General features: G+C 45.7%; 1 pseudogene; it reads right to left on the bottom strand.

The window, feature by feature from the left end:
• Positions 1-10,490: 10,490 nt before the first annotated feature.
• On the bottom strand, positions 10,491-11,958 carry LOC110308356 (regulator of chromosome condensation pseudogene; annotated as a pseudogene).
• Between the last annotated feature and the right edge of the window lie 1,214 nt (positions 11,959-13,172).

Raw genomic sequence — 13,172 nt, forward strand, 5'->3', positions numbered from 1 at the left:
AGTCCATCCAGCTTCAAGTGAGATTAAAACGCAGCACAAGGCAGAGTGTGAGCTAATGCTGCCTTTAATTTAATGAACAATTAGACGTCCGTAAATGGGGCAGCTAAAAAGAATTTGTAACTGGCCTCTGCTGCTGTTGTCATTTGTGAAGAAAATTCACAAACTACTCTGTCTCTTGTGTGAGGATAGCCTCCCCCTCCCTGGGAGACCCACCCTGTGCACCCCCCTCCCCTTTTCTCCTGACCCCCAGGAGTGTCCTCTCTGCCTTCTCATTCAATCAAACATGCCAATAACATCTGTTCCCAATAGATCTAGGAAGCCTCTGAGACTCAATACTTCAAAGCCATTTTCACACTTTTGGTGAAAAAAAAATACAAAATTTTGTTACAAAACATTGAGGCGTGCAAAAGTAAACACGGCGTGGAGGGGAGTAATCACCAGGACTGGTAATATTGTCCTGAGGAGCTGTTGAACAGTGGATTGAAGGCTGGGCTTCCGCCAAGCTCCTGATACACACACACTCAAACGCCCTTACATAAATAATTACACTCTTAAGCTGTGTCGAGTGCTGATACACTTGACCTTGTAAATAGAAATGTTTGCAGTAGGAATAAACTCCAGCATTGGAAAATCTTTTAAACATTAACACAAAAGAGAGCACTCTGTCCTCTGGGGATTTGAGCCTGAACCTCGGCAGGCTAGGCACTTGCAAGGGGGAAAAAAAGTTTATTTATCTTCTATTCCTGGTGTTTATTTAAAGCTTTTCATTTTAAACTCGGTGATTGGAAGGCAAGTCGGGAGTTTAAAAAGTCACCACAAATAAACTTTGTCTGAGGGGGTCGACAGATTAGCAAGATCTGGTGTCTCTTTATTTGATATTAGCATGGGCTGAGAAAACAACTAGATTTCTCTGCTGCCTGAGGTAATTAACCAAATTGTGCCCTTTCCCACCTGCTCCCACCCCTACTTCTGAGGCTTTTTTTCAAGCCTCTCTCTTTTCCCAGCTATTAGGGAGGGAGTCCAAACTCCCCTTCATGTCCCCAAAACCAAGATCCACCCCCACCCTGTAGTTGTCATCAGCGTGGAGCCCAGGAAAGTGACTGATAGTTCAGTAAAGATAATACTAAGACAAAGCCTAGAACAGTTGTTTGTTTGTTTGTTTGTTTGTTTGTTTTTAGAACAGAACAAAGAATATTCTAGAGGCTTGTAAGGGAAACCAACTGCTTTTTTTAAAAAAAATGAAGAGACTACAGGTTAGTAGTGCTCCTGCTTTTTTGCTTAAATGTGTTTAAATCTCCACCGCTACTATTTTAACACATTCCCCACTAAAAGTTAAGTCTTTGTCACAGTAAAAGGTCCAGCTTCCCCCAGTAATAAGTCAAAGGCAGCATCAGGAAAGGCCCGACAACTAACTGTTAACAATAAACTCCCAACTTGATTTTTACAGAGCCCTGTCAGAAGCATCTGCCTAAGAATAAATCATCTCTGCTCACCCTGGGCCAGAGGGGACTTTATGCCTTCTCCCTTGAAAAAAGCAGAGGCTGCAGCCCCGAGTGCCCGGCCTCTGGAAAGACCTGGTGGATGTCAGAGCAGACCGCAGAGATCCTGCCAGGGCAGTGGGCTTCAAGAGTGTGGCATCTTTATACCACCCATCAGCCATCTGCTTCTAGACAGAAAAGATTTTTACAGATGTTGACATCTGCAATATCTCGGCGTCTCCAGGGAGGCCTTTGGAATTCTGGACATTTGGCAGGCTCCAATGTCTCCTGGAGATGCCTGGAAGTGCCATTAATGAGAGAAAAAGGTAGTTTGGGGCTTTGCTGGAGAATTTCCAAGACATTCCCCCAGCCCCCACGCCATGAGAGACGGGGTTTGGATTTCAGGTCTAATCTGTCCTCCAGGCTGTTCCTGTCTCCCCAGTTAGTAGGTTGTGATTCTCTGTGACGGTTCATTTGTCTTTGGAGGCACTTCAATGACAAATGTTTAAGGGAGTGTGGGACAATGGTCAAGAACAAGGGGGGCAGTTCATTGAACTGAAGTGACCATACAGTAAATAGAAAGAGGTTCAGCTTCACTGCTCGCCCGAGCACACAGCAAGGCTTTTGTATATGATCACAATGGATATAGCATAAGGTCCCTGTTGATTTCTAACAATATATAGCAATGTACACATGCAAGCCCCGTATGTAAAGTGGGAAAATGGCCCCAGGGAAGTGAACTTGTCTACTCAGAGAACACCCCTACACTCGAGTAGAACTCCTACAGTCGCCCATAAGGATGGAAGCAGCTCCTGGCCCCGAAGTGCCACAGAGCAAATGGCCCATTGAGATCTAACATGTCTTGAGGGAATCACGGGTGTCCAGTGGAGTCCACATGAAGACAGCAACGTTCCTCCCTACCCCAGAGAATGAAGGGTGGTAGAAAGCAAGAGAAACCACCACGGGACCTAGAGTGGGGAGGGTTTGTCCCTTCCTTGCCTCAAGCTCATGCCTCTACCTCATTCCAGCAACATTACACAGGATCCAAAATCAGGAGACCTTAGAGGGCCCTGAGAACTTCTAGAAACATCTAACAAATCCTCGGCTTTCCAACCTGGGCTTCACTGTATAAGCACTGAGACTGCGCTGTGAACGCTCCCGAAATATATGGTCCGTGTCTCCTTTTCCTAGGCACAAAAGGGAAGAACGTGCGCATCGCCATTGTTCTTTGACCCCACGCACCAAGAAACATGGGAAATGTTGTCAGTTGACCTGGCTCTCTCCCAGCTACTCCAAGGAGAATGGTGGGAGAGCGTCAGGTTACACAAGCAGTGTGGCCTGGGTTGAGTTTCCAGTGGGGCTCAGTGCGTGCCGGTTAAGTTGGACATCAGTGTATTCTGTTTGAGAGATTGCTTCTGGAAGGGAGTTGACAAAGTTCACCCTTGACGATCCCAATGACATAAGTAATGTGCTGTTTGCATCAGTACCCCCTGAGGCATCCGTTTAATCAATTTCGTAAATAACACAATGATCTACTACAAAATAGTGGACTGTATACACTATATTTTGGCACAAAGATGGTCATTCTCCCACTAGTAACCAGGGGCTCTAAATAAATGATTTCAACAATGTTTTATTAAAGGCGACAAGAGCCCTCGAGCTGCATTAATCGGGGAGAAGTCGAGTGGCACCTTTGTTATGGAAATGTTGCGCACATAATGGCAGGGCCAGACAATGTGAGGCCACTTCATTCTTTCAACCATGCTGACACCTCTTAAAGAGGAACTGCAGGAAAGGATGTGGGAAAGATTTGCTTTCCGAGGAAGCTCTCAGCTAATATTTTGGAGGGCTACCTCTAAACCCTGAGTAAAATTCAGGAGGAAGCTGGAGGGCTGCTGAAAATGGAGAAGGGTTTCCAACCAGGGGCCTGAGTTCCTCTTTCTTTCTTTCTTTCTTTCTTTCTTTCTTTCTTTCTTTCTTTCTTTCTTTCTTTCTTTCTTTCTTTCTCTCTCACTCTCTCTCTTTCTCTCCTTCTTCCTTCCTTCTTTCTTCCTTTCTTTTCTTTTTTCTTTTTTTTTAACATGACATTTCCAAAAGACTGTTTTACAGTTTTTAAAATGCATCAAAGACTCTACCATGTTACTGTATCTCCTGGAGAGTTTGGACAGAGTCTCTTTAAGCAAACTGAAGGGATCTGAAGTCTGTGGACAGATAAAGACAGGTAAATATACACAATTACATCGAAGGCATCTTCATTTATGACCAAAGATAAAACAGTATCTTTCACCAGCACCGCCACTGTGGATACTTTGTGATCTTCTGTTACCAGGGAGTGTCCTTAGTAAGGTGCATAAAGTGTGTAAGATCTTGGATACTGGTTTCCAAATACCAGAGAGGGCAACATTCCACAAATGACTCTTACTAGAGATTTCATCCTGATCAAGCACTATGTCCGTGAGGTGTGACCCTCTCTTAGACATAATTCTTTTGCTACATCACTTGCTGCTCCTCTTAGCCTGCTACTTCTTACTCATCAAAGAGTCCACCTATTTGGAGCATTTTCCTGCAAGATAGCTTTTCAGGCGGGGCATGGTGGCTCTTTTAGTCCCAGCACTCAGAAGATGGCAGAGGCAGGCAGAATGAGTTCAAGTCCAGCCTGGTTTACACTGTGAATTACAGGACAGTCAGAACTACATAATAAAAAGACCTTGTCTGAGAGAGAGAGAGAGAGAGAGAGAGAGAGAGAGAGAGAGAGAGAGAGAGAAGAGAAGAGATTTTCTGTTGATTAATGTTAATTAAACCTTTTGTCTGTGATACTGAACAGGTACTAAACAGGGTGGGACCACCCTTAGTCAATGTGGGGACACAAAATAGAAGATGGCTTAGCTCCATGTTGTACTTAAGAAGAGCTAGAAAAAAGTGACCCAGAGACAAAGCGCAGGAGTGGCATGTGTGCTATGTGTGTACACGCGTGTTTGAGCATACTTGTTACCAAAGTGTGATGTAAGAAGTCGGAGAAATGAAACTTGAAAGACAGGCTACCATCAGGATGGAAGGCTTAGTGGTCATTCTGATAGGATCTTCACCTTGCCCGATGTCCATCCAAGACAGGGAGTTTCTGACTGAGTCTGGCTGGGAAGAGGGAGTTAGCATTTTTAATAGAATACTTGAAGATTTTTAAAGGGCTGAAGATCAGAGCAGGGCCCAGTAGATGAGGATCAGGGGAGGATAAAGGTAGACTCAAGACATTATAGCTGGTCAAAGGTAGATGTTAAAGGAGGCAGAGGCCAGTACCTCAGCCCTGGACTTCTGGACCATTATGGATAGACTCACCTTCAGTTCTGAGGGAAGATATTTGGTGGGTGAGTGGTATTTGAGAAAGTTCAGGATGTTCCACAGCACGTCCAAGAATCTGAAGCTTGAGGCTGGAGTCAGACTTGAATTGTGTTCATGACTAAAACCTGACAGGAGCCGGGCGTGGTGGCACACGCCTTTAATCCCAGCACTCGGGAGGCAGAGGCAGGCAGATTTCTGAGTTCGAGGCCAGCCTGGTCTACAAAGTGAGTGCCAGGACAGCCAGGGCTACACAGAGAAACCCTGTCTCAAAAATAAATAAATAAATAAATAAATAAATAAATAAATAAATAAACAAACCAATAAATAAATAAATAAAACCTGACAGGAGGAGTTGGGGATGAGGGCCAATTGGTTGGTCACACTGCACCTGTCCTTCAGATGCAGAGGAGATGAATGCCCCTGTGTTTCATTCAGTCTGGAACCCTGGCCTATGAGATGCTATCGCCTACCTTCATAGCAGCTTTTCCTCCTCAGCTACCTCTCTAGAAACATCCTCATGAGCACACCCAGATGTGTGTCTCCTAGGTGATTCTAAATCCAGCCAAACTGACAGCGAAGACGAGCCATCCCAGGAGCCCACAACTACCCAGCCAGGAGGAAAATCAAAGAGATCTAAGAAATATCAGAAGGAAGAAAAGACAGGGAGATTTGGGCCCTAAACTGCTTTCGAGCCAAATACAACCCATGTATCTCAGCAAGCAGAATGGAGTCACAATTTCCATAAAAGCATAGTATAGAAAAGATATCACCAGCTAGGTGCTGGAGACAACTGCCTTTAATCCCAGCACTCAGGAGGCAGAGGCAGGCAGACCTAAATTCAAAGACAGCCTGGTCTATGGAGTGAGTTCCAGGACAGCCAGGAAACCCTAAAAGGAAAAACCCTGTCTTGAAAAACCAAAATCAAACAGAACACCCATAGTGCAGGCATTAAAATAAAAGCTTAATATGTGGGACCTCATGAAACTGAAAAGCTTCTGTAAGACAATTTGTTAACTAGACAAAGCAGGAGCCTATAACGGGAAAAGATTCTTATTAACTCCACATCTGATAGAGGTCTAATATTCAAAATATATAAAGAACTCAAGAGACTGGGCATCAACAAATCAAATAATCCAAATTTAAAAATGTGTGCAGATCTAAACCGAGAATTCTCAACAGAGGAATCTCAAGTGAAACACTTAAAGAAATGTTCAACCTCCTTTGCCATCAGGGAAATACAAATCAAAATGACTCGGGGATTCCATCTTACACCTGTTGGAATGGCTAAGATCAGAAACACAAGTGACAGCAGATGCTGGTAAGGACATGGAGCAAGGGGAACACTCCTCCATTGCTGGTGGGAGTGTAAACTTGTATAGCCACTATGGAAATCAATGTGGTTGTTCCTCAGAGACTTAGTTATCTATCTACCTCAAGACACAGCTACACTACTCTTGAGCATATACCCAAAGGACACTCTATCCTACGACAAGGACACTTGCTCAGATATATTCATAGCAACTTTATTCATAATAGTCACAATGTTCCTTTATTCATAATAGTCTGATGTTCCTCGGCCGAAGAATGGATAAAGAAATTATGGTACAACTACACAATGGAGTATTATCCTGCGGTTAAAAACAATAACATCATGAAATTTGCAGGCAAACAGATGGTGAGGTAACCTGGACCCAGAAAGACAAATTTAGTATGTATGGACATTATCTGTTAAGTAAAGGAAAACCATGCTATGATCCACAGACCCAGAGAGGCTGAGTAACAGAGAGGGCTCAAGGTGTAACCCATGGGTCTCCCCAGGAAGGGAAAATAGAGTAGATTTTGTGGGTGCACTGGGCATGGATAGGGACGGAAACAGGAAGGATCAGGCAGGGGAATGGTGGGAAAGAGTAATGGAGAGATGACTAGAATTGGGGTGCACTTGCAGGGCAACGTAGAGCCCTAGTGCAGTGGGAACTCTCTGGAACCTACGAGAGTGACCATAGGGAAAACTCCTAGTAATGGGAGAGAGACAGAGCTGAACTGGCCATATAACCAGGCAAGGCTCCCAGCAGTGGGTCTGGGACATCAACTCAGCTACAAAACTTTCAGTATGTAGTCTGTTCTGCCTGCAAGATGTGCTGGGATAATGGTGGCACAGAATGAGTGGGAGTGGCCAACCAATGACTGGTCCAACTTGAGGCCTAGTCCATGAGAGGGAGCCCACACCTGACAGACTAGAGGACCAGGAACCAGAGGCTGGACAGCCCAGAGACCCAGGATAGATGTAAAGGGAAACTTGAAGGGAAAGGGATGAGGAACAGATATGGGGAGGGATAGGGGAGGGACGGGGGGGGGGGACAGGACCTAGGAGTGAAGGGAGGGAAAACTGGGGTTGGGATGTTATGTATGAGACGGGAAAAAAAAAAGAAAGGAAAAAAGAAAGAAAGCCAACTCCCCAAAAATCCTTTATCATAACAATAAAATAAAAATAATAATAATATACAAAAGTCATAGTTACAACCAACTCTGGGAAACTACAAATGATTGAAATTATACAATTGCATTAAAAAATAAAATAGCCAGTGATAATGGACATTACTTGGAGTCCACATAGAGGCAGAAGGAGAGAACCAACTCCGAGTTGCTGTCCTCTGACCTCCACACCTGAGTCATAGCACCTCCCCACCTCACTCCCACATTCCAATCAGGCACTCACATAGATGCGATAAGTAAACAACTTAATAAATAAAGTCCAACTTTACAACCTAAGTCACTCTGTGCCTAGAGATTGATTCTCTAATCTCATATGAATCCTCAAAATGTAAAAAGCAAGGAGACCCCAAGAGTTTTTTTTTTGAAAGAGTGGGTCAAGTTCAAATGATTCAACAGTGTTTCTCTGAGAATCCAACAGTTAACCAATGAGGGTCCATTCTGAAAATGGCTCTTGATCAGACATCGGTGAGTTTATTACCTGGTCTCGGCTGAACAGTGGTCCAACCAAAACTTCCCATCGTGAGTTTGAAATCATGTATCTGATCACAGAATTGTGAATCAGCAATGGGGGCTGGGCTCTCTGCTAGACTATTCTAGCTCACTTGGCTATCAATACAGGGTAAGTAATGAAGATGAAGGTTGGGTCCAGGTAGACTGGCTCATTTGATGACTGACTGAGACATCTAAGCCCCATGTCTGTGATATCTGGGAGACAGGTTCTTACAGTTACAGACACTGGCAAGGTGCCAGAATGGGGGACCCTAAATGAGCAAACCCTTTTCAAACTTTTGCTTGGTCACACTTGTCAAGGTCGTGTTGGTCCAAGCAAATCATATGACTGTGCCTAACTTCAGGGAGTGGAGAAGTAGATTGCTCCCTAGCTGCTTCCCGGAGGTGGAAGACGAGTCCCTATTGTTAAAGTCACCATGCTCTTTGGATCCAAGAAGGTTCTGACCCAGAAGCCTCCTTTCTAAATAGCTTTCATAATACCAAGAGGCTCTGTGAAAACATCCAAGAGAAGAAAATAACCACTAGTCCCACCCAGCTATGACACCTTTGGCCTGATTGGTCTGAAAACCCCAGGGGTGTAATAGGGTACACATACCTTGGAGGTGACCAACATCTCCCAAGTGGGAACTAAGGCCCACTCAACAAGAGAAAACTCGTTCCTGGCTCTGGAAACCTAGCCAGCTACCCAAGGCAAGTGATGTCATGGATCTTGGAGGAGAGCCTACAACTGCCACTTTATGAAACCAGCATAATCCCTAACTACATTCTAAATATTTATTCTAATACCCACACACATAAGTGCATGTGTGGGTATCAGAGCAGAGACCATTACAGAAAACCACAACCCAATGAAAACACAGAGAATGAGAGATTGTGTGGTGTACAGAAAATAAATCAATAGCCTCAATTTTCAGAATTTACAGAATTCAGAGATAAAAGTCCAGAAAGGACTGAAAATACTACCTTGCTTTGCTCATCAGAAAGCACACAGTGTGGTTTGATATCTCTCAGGAGCAGGTCCTCATTTTCTTCTACCTTAAAATTCTGCATATTATGCTAGGATTCTTTTTCCCTCCAAAAGACTCCCAGGATCAGGTTGTAAAGGTTCTTTACAAAGCTTTTATTAAACTCTGATGAGGATTGGGTACAGGCAGTATGGAGATAGCTGGCAGCACGGCAGCTTTATAAGGAAGGGCAGGTCTTTCTGTCTTTTCAATTAGATAAACACTATGTTGATCCACAAACAGATTTACTGAGCTGTGTACCTCTTCTTTCCTCTCAACCAGGTCTAGTCTACACCCTGTTAGACCAGATATTATTACCAGATATTATCCTTATTCCAGGATACTTAGTTGCTTTGCTGGCTTATTACTGTGACACTAATTTGCTATTGAGTTGACCATCCAGTGGGAGCTACGGGGCTTGAACTTTTGATGTGCATTCAGGCACTTTACTGGGCTTCAAGACTCCAGTCATTGGCAGCAACTCTGGTTGTCTGTATAGAAAATACACAAAATCGGGCTGGCGAGATGGCTCAGCGGGTAAGAGCACTGACTGCCCTTTCAAAGGTCCTGAGTTCAAATTCCAGCAACCACATGGTGGCTCACAACCACCCATAATGAGATCTGACACCCACTTCTGGTGCATCTGAAGAGAGTTACAGTGTACCTGTTTATAATAATAAATGAATCTTTGGGCTGGAGAGAACAGGGACTGAGTGAGCGGGGCTAACCGGAGCAAGCTGGGCCAGCTGGAAAGAGCAGAGGTCCTAAAACCACAACCACAACCACAACAACCACACGAACAACAACCACACGAAGGCTCACAACCATCTGTACAGCTACAGTGTGCTCACATACATAAAATAAATAAATAAATCTTTTTTTTTAACAAAACTCTAAGTATATTCAAAGTGTTACAAGATTTTATTCTTCCCTCCATAATATTATACAATTTTTAAAAATTCAAAACTATTTTCTCAGCCACTGTTACTTTTCTTAAGAACAGCCTCTGCCCCTCCACTCCTCCCTCAGCACCGTTATAAAACAACTCCCACCCCTTTCCTAGTACCCTGCCTTGACTGCCCAGCCGAGCCCAGCATGGTTATTCAGTCCTCTATGGCAGAAAGGCTAATGGGGAAGGGACAGGTGACACCCAAGGGATACTGGGGTGCTTTGTGCTTTTGGGAGGACAGTTGGTTTTTTTCAAGTGGATCAGTGTTTTTGCCCATGGACACCTGTTTAGAGCCAAATATTTGGCTTAGGTCACCCAGAGCCTTGTAAAGCCTTTGTCCAGATCTCCCCAGGCATGGGTCCATGACAACTGGATCGATGACAATACAAACCATCTGTGTCCTTGTAAACTAGTTAGGAACAGAAAGAGAGGCTCATGGTAAGCAGGGCTTCAGGGAGTCCCAACTTTTCAGAGTCTGGGCAGCAAAACCCCGGGGCAGGATGTTGCATGTAGTCTTAAGCTACCAGTTTGGGTTTTGTAGGTAATGAGCCAGTGCCAGCTAGAACCACAGGAAGCAGAGTATCAAAGGGGGGGGGGTATCGGGGAAAGGTCTAATAAAGTAAGCCTCTGGTAAGCAAAGATCCTTCTGAGATCCTCCTCCCATCCCCACACATCCTACAAGTACCAGTCTGTTTCTAGAAAGAGGACGGATGAAACAGAAGAAAAAGGATTCTGCTGTGGTGCTGGGAAAAGACAGGAGATGATATCTGTTCAGGGTTGGAATCTGTAGCTGGCTGTTTTCCTGTTCTGTGAAGCTGGGCTGGGGCCAGAAGCCAGGCCCACAAAGACTTCATCAGCTCTGTGCCTTGTCCTTAACTAGTAAGACCGTGTGCTGGCCCCCACTGGACACAGTTAACACCACACGGTTCTCCAGCTGTTCGCCAGTCATTTCCACAGGACTCCAGGCATCTTCATCCTGCCCGGTGCCCAGCTGGTAGTTGGTGCCCATGCCCCAGGCAAAAACACGACCATCCTTAGACACAGCATACCCCACAGAAGCCCCACAGGCCACTGAGGAGACCACGGGCAGCCGGAAAATGAGGGTGGGTATGCTCTTCTCCTCAGCACCCTCCCCAAGGCCCAGGCGCCCGTACTCAGCCCGGCCCAGGCTGTACGCCTTCCCTTCCGAATCCATGCAGACTGTGTGATGCTGGCCACGGGAGAAGCCCACCCAGGACTTGGTGGAATTCTTGAAGGATGTCAAGTTTTGAGGAATGAAGCAAGATCCAGTGCCTGGAGTCCCGAGCTGGTGATAGTTGAAGAGGCCAAAGCCGTACACGTGGCCCTCTCGGGAGATGGCAAAAGTGAAATAGGCGCCACAGAAGGCATCCTGGAACCGCACACGGCCCCGGGTCCCCCTAGATTTCAGCAGCACACATCTGGAGACCAGGAGTCGCTCAAGGCCCTGACGGCCACCTCGGTTGGCAAATAATTCAGGTACACGGCCCAGCTGACCTTGCTCCCCACAACCCAAGGTGTAGAGGTCGCCGTCGTCCGTGAGCATCATCGTCCGTGAGTGGTCGTTCCCCGAGGCTACCTTTACCACAGGCGCATCCAGCTGCACTTGAACAGGTACCATGCTCTTCTTCATGGGCTCCAACAACCCGATCACACCATTATTGTCCCGAAAAGAGGCCCAGAGGAAGACACGGCCGTCTTCGGTGAGGGCTGCTGTGTGACTGTCCCCCGCTGACACTTGCACCACTTTCTCTTGCAGTTCCACTTTCCCAGGGACCATTTCTGAGCCTTCGACTTAAGTGTCCCTTCCCAGGGCACCCTCGTCATTGCAGCCAAAGGAGTAGACCTGGCTACTTTGGCTCAGACACACAGTATGCATGCCCCCGGCCTCAGCCTGCACAACATCCTGCAGAAGGGGCACCAAGGCCGGCTTCTTCCTCTCCAGCACACGTTCACCCAGCCCCAGCTGGCCCACATCGCCCTGGCCCAGTGTCAGCACCAAGCCTGGTTCTGTGTTGTGGGACCCGTGTGAGACTTGGCACAAGTGAGTAGCAGGACTGCGATTACGAGTGTAATCACCTTCTTGCTTTTGGGGTTGGCATCTTCTGGGGGTGACCTTCTCTTAGCTATGCGCTTGGGTGGCATCTTCTTGTCCTCGGGACAGGGCGGCCACAAGCCTAAATAAATCTTTAAAAAAGAAAAAAGAAAAAGAAAACGCACAAAGTCATTCAAAACTTTAGTCTCCAGCAGCCTGATGTTTTTAAATGATTAATGTGATCGTGATTAAGTCAGAACAAAGAGTTTAGGGTACAGTCCCCACCTTTGCTCTGATTTCTTAGGTCTAGGTTTATAGTTAGCTCTAGGGTTAGGGTTAGAGTTAGGATTAAGGCTAGGGCTGGACTAGGGCTAGGGTTAGAGTTAGGCTTAGATTTAGGCTTATGTTGCTGTCCTCTGGGGTTCAAGCGTTTTTATCCACTCAAGCCACAACCACGCCTCAACCAATCACCACAGGTCACATCACCTCACCAGGCAGGCTTGCTCAGCCAATCAGGGATTAAGGGCGAGCCATCCACCAAATATAGGCTTGTTTACTGCCTGGCACAAATTTCCTTCCGGCTGGGCAGGGAGTCCGGAATGACTTCCCACAGGCTTAGGTTTAGGGCTCAGGTTGTCTTAGGGTTAGGGCTAGGGCTAGGGCTAGGGCTATATAGTGAGACTGTCAGAAACAAAAAGGAAAGTTTTTTTTGGCCTAGGATGGTGGTAAGGCTAACATCTTTGCTATTATAAAGAGAGTTTGTAGAGCCTTATTTACCATGTTAAGAATAGGAGCATAAATTTTAAAAAGTTTAGTAATTAAATCCAAAAACTAACAAATCCATTATCATAGACAACACATTTGGATGTAAAAATAACTTATTTTCTAAAACCTGTTATTGTTTCATAGTTCTTCCAAAACTTTCCAGTATCTTGACTTAACGGCACAGGGCGGGTCTTGCTTCTCCCAGCGTGCATACTTGTTTTCTTTTTTTTTTTTTTTTTTTGGTTTTTCGAGACAGGGTTTCTCTGTATAGCCCTGGCTGTCCTGGAACTCACTTTGTAGACCAGGCTGGCCTCGAACTCAGAAATCCGCCTGCCTCTGCCTCCCGAGTGCTGGGATTAAAGGCGTGCGCCACCACGCCCGGCTCAGCGTGCATACTTGTAATTAGAAAAATGAAGCGTCTTCCAATACTCTTCCAGCATGCTTCTCTGATACACAGCAACACTAAAGGAGTAATAGCTGATGTTTTTCATACAGGATCTCTCTGTGTTGCCCAAGCTGGCCAGCCTCCTGGTCTTCTTTCACCATGGTACAATTACAGACTCATGCCACATGCTTGGGTAGAC

This window comes from Mus caroli, unplaced genomic scaffold (assembly GCF_978045245.1).
Source record: "Mus caroli unplaced genomic scaffold, Mus_caroli_1 scaffold_15, whole genome shotgun sequence".
NCBI classification, from domain to species: Eukaryota; Metazoa; Chordata; class Mammalia; order Rodentia; family Muridae; genus Mus; species Mus caroli.